Genomic DNA, 6,854 nt, shown 5'->3' with positions numbered 1-6,854 from the left:
ATTACTGACACACTACTGATGAAGAGCATGGGTTACACACTATTACTGACACACTACTGATGAAGAGCATAGGTTACACACTATTACTGACACACTACTGATGAAGAGCATGGGTTACACACTATTACTGACACACTACTGATGAAGAGCATAGGTTACACACTATTACTGACACACTACTGATGAAGAGCATGGGTTACACACTATTACTGACACACTACTGATGAAGAGCATAGGTTACACACTATTACTGACACACTACTGATGAAGAGCATAGGTTACACACTATTACTGACACACTACTGATGAAGAGCATAGGTTACACACTATTACTGACACACTACTGATGAAGAGCATAGGTTACACACTATTACTGACACACTACTGATGAAGAGCATAGGTTACACACTATTACTGACACACTACTGATGAAGAGCATAGGTTACACACTATTACTGACACACTACTGATGAAGAGCATAGGTTACACACTATTACTGACACACTACTGATGAAGAGCATAGATTACACACTATTACTGACACACTACTGATGAAGAGCATAGGTTACACACTATTACTGACACACTACTGATGAAGAGCATGGGTTACACACTATTGCTGACACACTACTGATGAAGAGCATAGGTTACACACTATTACTGACACACTACTGATGAAGAGCATGGGTTACACACTATTACTGACACACTACTGATGAAGAGCATAGGTTACACACTATTACTGACACACTACTGATGAAGATCATAGGTTACACACTAATATTAGAACCCGTATCGATACGTACTGTAAAGATGACTAGACACTCTGGTGGTCACTAGCACAATGGCTTTGCTTCTAATCACCTCTCCTCCACAGCGCATAGAAAGGTACATATATTTCCTGTATTTGTCACTTCCTTTTTCCACGAACAAGGTGATAATAATGCTTCATGAAACAGACAAATGTTCCCACTCAGAACAGGAATTTAGGGCAGAGAAAAGGATAAGAGCAGATGAACAGAATAGCACATTCTTTTTCCAACTTAGCCTTGTGTCCTGCAAGTCAGGAAGCTGAATGACCCTGTTGATGGAAAGAGGAAGCGAAAGTGAGATCTGAGAAGAGTGATCTCTCAGTGACTGAGAGCAAGCGGATAAACAGGACAGCAATAAAACACTGAAAATGACAAGATAGAGTGTGCTGTACTTTACTCCCTCATGGACCTTTTAGAGACCATTGACATTCCATTGGTTTTGAGAGTGCAATTCAGTGTGTTGGCATTATATCCACTGATATATGTCTGAGGGACTTACCTGCAGAGACCCTGCTCATGAAGACCTCACAGTTTTCATTTGGACCAAATCACAGAGCAGAACAGCATGTTGGCCCTGTGATGGACACCTGCTGGGCCAATCATGACGCAGCAGCCCCCAGAAGGCCCAGGCCAGGGAAGGGAGAGAGATGTATCTCAGTCAGTAGGTAATTGGATGCCCGGGGCACAGCTGCCACTGGGTTAGGGTGAGGCGATAAAACAGCTCATTTCATTTCGAGGACATTTGATAGGCCTGAGCAACCAGCACTCCACAGTAGAGCTTGGCTGGCTGGCTGGCTGGAAACAGTGAGTTCTGTTGCATGGTGAAACTGGATCACATAGCAGTGGGTAGGTAGCATTAGCCCAGCAGGTAGCAGGACTGCTCTACTAGTTTCAATGTTACTGCATGCACTGGCATGAAAGCTTTAGCCTGGCCTCACATCTGTATGTGCTTTTGTCAACTCTGACTGGCTGAGGAGTAATCTGGGGAGAAGGCACATCTAGTTGAGGAGTAGTCTGGGGTGAAGGTAACTCTGGCTGAGGAGTAGTCTGGGGAGAAGGTAACTCTGGCTGGGGAGTAGTCTGAGGAGAAGGTAACTCTGGCTGGGGAGTAGTCTGGGGAGAAGGTAACTCTGGCTGGGGAGTAGTCTGGGGAGAAGGTAACTCTGGCTGGGGAGTAGTCTGGGGAGAAGGTAACTCTGGCTGGGGAGTAGTCTGGGGAGAAGGTAACTCTGGCTGGGGAGTAGTCTGGGGAGAAGGTAACTCTGGCTGGGGAGTAGTCTGGGGAGAAGGTAACTCTGGCTGGGGAGTAGTCTGGGGAGAAGGTAACTCTGGCTGGGGGTAGTCTGGGGAGAGGAAGGTAACTCTGGCTGGGGAGTAGTCTGGGAGAAGGTAACTCTGGCTGGGGAGTAGTCTGGGGAGAAGGTAACTCTGGCTGGGGAGTAGTCTGGGGAGAAGGTAACTCTGGCTGGGGAGTAGTCTGGGGAGAAGGTAACTCTGGCTGGGGAGTTGGCTGGGGAGTAGTCTGGGGAGAAGGTAACTCTGGCTGGGGAGTAGTCTGGGGAGAAGGTAACTCTGGCTGGGGAGTAGTCTGGGGAGAAGGTAACTCTGGCTGGGGAGTAGTCTGGGGAGAAGGTAACTCTGGCTGGGGAGTAGTCTGGGGAGAAGGTAACTCTGGCTGGGGAGTAGTCTGGGGAGAAGGTAACTCTGGCTGGGGAGTAGTCTGGGGAGAAGGTAACTCTGGCTGGGGAGTAGTCTGGGGAGAAGGTAACTCTGGCTGGGGAGTAGTCTGGGGAGAAGGTAACTCTGGCTGGGGAGAAGGCGGAAGCATATACAGACCAGGCTATGACATCTTGGGGATCGGTCACAAACTAGGAAACTTTTTTCTTCTAATCAGGGCCTCAACTTTTATGGATATTAGTCCTTCTATACTGGGGATGTGAAGGGTGGAGGGTACTACTGCACTACTCTGAAGATCTGTATTTCAATTTGGCCTATATATCTGTCAATGTCCCCTCCCAGTGACGTCTTGACAAACCAACTGAACAGCTTTAACCCTTCCATGTTCAATGTCTGGAACAGAGAGTAAGGAGCAATGAACGAATCAGTCTTGATACCTGTCACTTTAGGGTCCCAGTAATTCACTATGGACTCTATAGTGGTCGTAAATCACCACGGTTGTGTCCCAAATGGCACCAGCACCCTATTCTATATATAGTGCACTACTTTTGACCAGACCTCTATGTAGGGAATAGGGTGCCATTTGGGACAACTTGGGACAGAGTTCCAGTGGGCCTGTTCTTGTTTAGAAATAAAAACATGATCCATCGAAAGGCGTTAACTACAAACATGACACTTTATTGAACGTTTGCCTGAATCGGTTACAGAATCTGAGAGTTAACTGTTTGTTCTTCTAATCAGGGGAGACATAGTTCTATACATAGGCATGCTGCGTCACTGCACAGTCACAGCTGTGAAAACCAATACCACCCCCGTCGGATGCCCCGAATGGAACAGTGTGAAGGCAAGCCAATTCAGGAGTAGACAAGTCAAGGACATGTCAAACCCAGACACGAGGGGTGTTTACAAATGGGGCTGCCCAGGGGGGGAAACGAACTTGACAGAACAGTAGTATGTGTAAAATCTCACCCTAATTTGTTCATAGCATCTTTATAAACACATACATGAAGATCTAGATCTTTAGTAATTTCATAGAGATTTCCTTCCAAACTGGTAGGGGTACAGTATTTGGGTAATCTGATGATGTCACAAGCAACTCCAACAGGTTATTTGTGGGCCCTTTGGCCTGTTTTGGACCCTATCCCCTGACACCCCTACAGTTCTCTGCCGTGTCTCTTATACAACCGTCCTTATCTCTCTCGTGTTCAAGAAAGCACAGACATAAAACTGTCATCTGATATACGCTAAAAAATATGATTTTTGTCACATGACCTTCACATAAATATAATTAGTATTTAACAGTACGTCTGAGAGAAAGGTACTTACATGTATATAAATGGTGATGAGCATGCACAGATAGGTAGTCATCGACGAGTGCAAAAATCTACTAAGTAACAGTAATTTTTTACTTTTTTTGTACTCCACATTGAGTGAAAACATCACAAGATTGAAGAATTGAAACCCGCCCCTCTTCGGTTCTGGGAGGGTGAATCTCCACAGTTGTTCCTTGCTTGTTGTCCACCCACAGCCCTGAGGACAGGACCCGTATTCACAAAGCATCTTAGGGTAGGAGTGCTGATCTAGGATCAGGTCTCTCCTGTCCATATAATCTTATTCAGTATTATCTAAAAGGCAGAACTGATCCTATGCCAGCACTCTGAGGCCTGTAGCCTGTCCCACTGGAACCTGGCACAGTGCAGTCAGAACGGGCCTGGGTCTGCCCCGGAGAGGCCCGAACAAAGCCTGCGTTGGCATGCAGCGCTGTGGGTTAGGGCCATATACAGAATAACCAATCTAGTAATTATATTTCTATGGTTAGGCCAACATGTAGCGCCTGCCTACCTACCCACCAGTGGAGGCTGGTGGGAGGAGCTATAGGAGGACAAGCTCATTGTAATGGCTGGAATGCAATATATGGAATGGTATCAAACATATGGAAATGTATGACTATGTTCCATTAATTCCATTCCAGACATTACAATGAGCCTGTCCTCCTATAGCTCCTCCAACCAGCCTCCACTGCTACCCACCCCCCAGTGAAGAGACATCCTGCAGCCCAATGACCCAGGATTACACCAAAAGACCCTTCGGGTCATAGGTCATAGATCAGAGGTAATTCTACCATCACTGCTCTACTCTCTGCATCACTCTATTATATCACAGACACAGTAGTCATTATCTATGAAGTGCAAAACAACAAGTATTTCTGATTAGCATTATGCAACGAATGTCATATCTCTGAAAAATGTATTACGTTTCCCCATATAATAAAACTGTTTGTTACAGCAGACAGTGAAACATGTTTTGACAGAGGATACTGTATAGGAGATTTCCAAAGTTGTCGCAAGTAGGAAAAACCACACCCAAAGTTAGCTAGATGCCTCACAGACAGACCGTTGTGTTTTTCAACATTAATAATCAAATCAAATGAAATTTAAAACATGGCTAGCATCTTGAAATATGTTTTAAAATACTAGTTAAAAAGAACAAAGAAAGACACCAGCAAGAGAAAAATAAAAAATGAAATAACAATAAAATCAATCCAGTCACAAATCCGATAAATTAAAATCTAATCATTATTCCACTAGTCAGATGCCCAGTGGTTTATATAATCTATTAGGCTGGTGTCTAAAAAAAATCATCTTCTACAGTCAAAAAGAAATCTAACCAAAACAAGCTATACAGCACTACTATATACAGTACACAGCGTGTCTCTCTCTCGTAAGGGGAGAGCTGGTAAGTATGTAAGGGAGCGGGAGACTGAAAACAGAGACCTTGCTGTAACACAAGAGTCTTTCTTGGCACAGAAAACAGTAGTTACCAGCACAGACGGACGAGAGGAGGGAGAGAGGCTTCACAGATAAGGAGGACAGCACAGAGCAGTGCTGCCTTCCCCACAGACAGACACACACACACACTGGGGAAAGAGCCATTTTGTCACACAGATACGTTTGCTGATTGGGGGGAAGTCAAAGCGATGTAGCCGTCACATCGTCCATTGTAACCCCTCTGGACTGGCTCCTCCCTTCCTCTCTCTAGCTACCCATCCCCCTTTTCTCCTCCAGTCCTCCCCACAGGCTTATAGCTGATCTCACAGTATACTATATCTGATCATTCACAGGGACCAGGACAGGCAGTTCCAGACCCCAGTCAGGGCTTGTCTATATATAGGCTGACAGTATGGGGTTGTGTATCTGGAGCCGACCAAGACGTCTGGAACTCTGGATCCTTTTGTCAGGCTCACTGGAAACCAGTCTGGAGGAAATGGGAGAGGCACAGCCAGGACTGGAACAGGACTGGAGCTGTGTATTGCACAGTTGTTGTATATCCTCCCAACACTGATCAAATCAATAACACACACACGCACAAGCGTGCGCGCACACACACAAACAGATAGAACATGTTTTTTTTATCTCTATGCACACACACACACACACACACATTTGAAAAAACAAAACAGTAAAAGGGAAGTCCATCTCCTCCCCGCCGACCCATTTCTCTCTGATATAAAAGGACAGTTGGTTCAGTCCTGCTGGTTCAGAAAGTCTCTGTGGTCACAGGAGAACATGGTGGGAAAACACAGCCTGTCTGACCTACATACACAGTCCCTGTCTGACACCCTGTCTGTCCAATCAAGATCCCCTCCTCACTGACTGACATCCTGTCCATCCAATCAACATCCCCGGATTCCCCCGGTTCCTACTGTTCGTCCAGTAGGAGCTTAGCTCTGTCCGCCAGGTGCTAGGTGAGCTGGATAGGTGTATAGTAGTTTGCAGTCATATTGTCGTTATGGTTAGTTGGACCGCAGCCGGGGTGGGTTCACAGTTTGGGGTTAGACAAGTGGAAAGACGAGATGAGTAGAGGTGAGTCCAGGTTACTCAGTAAAGGTGAGTCCAGGTTACTCAGTAGAGGTGATTCCAGGTTACCCAGTAGAGGTGAGTCCAGGTTACTCAGTAGAGGTGAGTCCAGGTTACTCAGTAGAGGTGAGTCCAGGTTACTCAGTAGAGGTGAGTCCAGGTTACCCAGTAGAGGTGAGTCCAGGTTACTCAGTAGAGGTGAGTCCAGGTTACTCAGTAGAGGTGAGTCCAGGTTACTCAGTAGAGGTGAGTCCAGGTTACTCAGTAGAGGTGAGTCCAGGTTACTCAGTAGAGGTGAGTCCAGGTTACTCAGTAGAGGTGAGTCCAGGTTACTCAGTAGAGGTGAGTCCAGGTTACTCAGTAGAGGTGAGTCCAGGTTACTCAGTAGAGGTGAGTCCAGGTTACTCAGTAGAGGTGAGTCCAGGTTACTCAGTAGTAGTGATTCCAGGTTACTCAGTAAAAGTCAGTCCAGGTTACTCAGAGGGAGGGTCAGAGGGGGGGGGGGGTA

This window comes from Oncorhynchus masou, unplaced genomic scaffold (genome assembly GCF_036934945.1).
Source record: "Oncorhynchus masou masou isolate Uvic2021 unplaced genomic scaffold, UVic_Omas_1.1 unplaced_scaffold_1212, whole genome shotgun sequence".
NCBI classification, from domain to species: Eukaryota; Metazoa; Chordata; class Actinopteri; order Salmoniformes; family Salmonidae; genus Oncorhynchus; species Oncorhynchus masou.
This window is presented reverse-complemented; position numbering follows the sequence as displayed.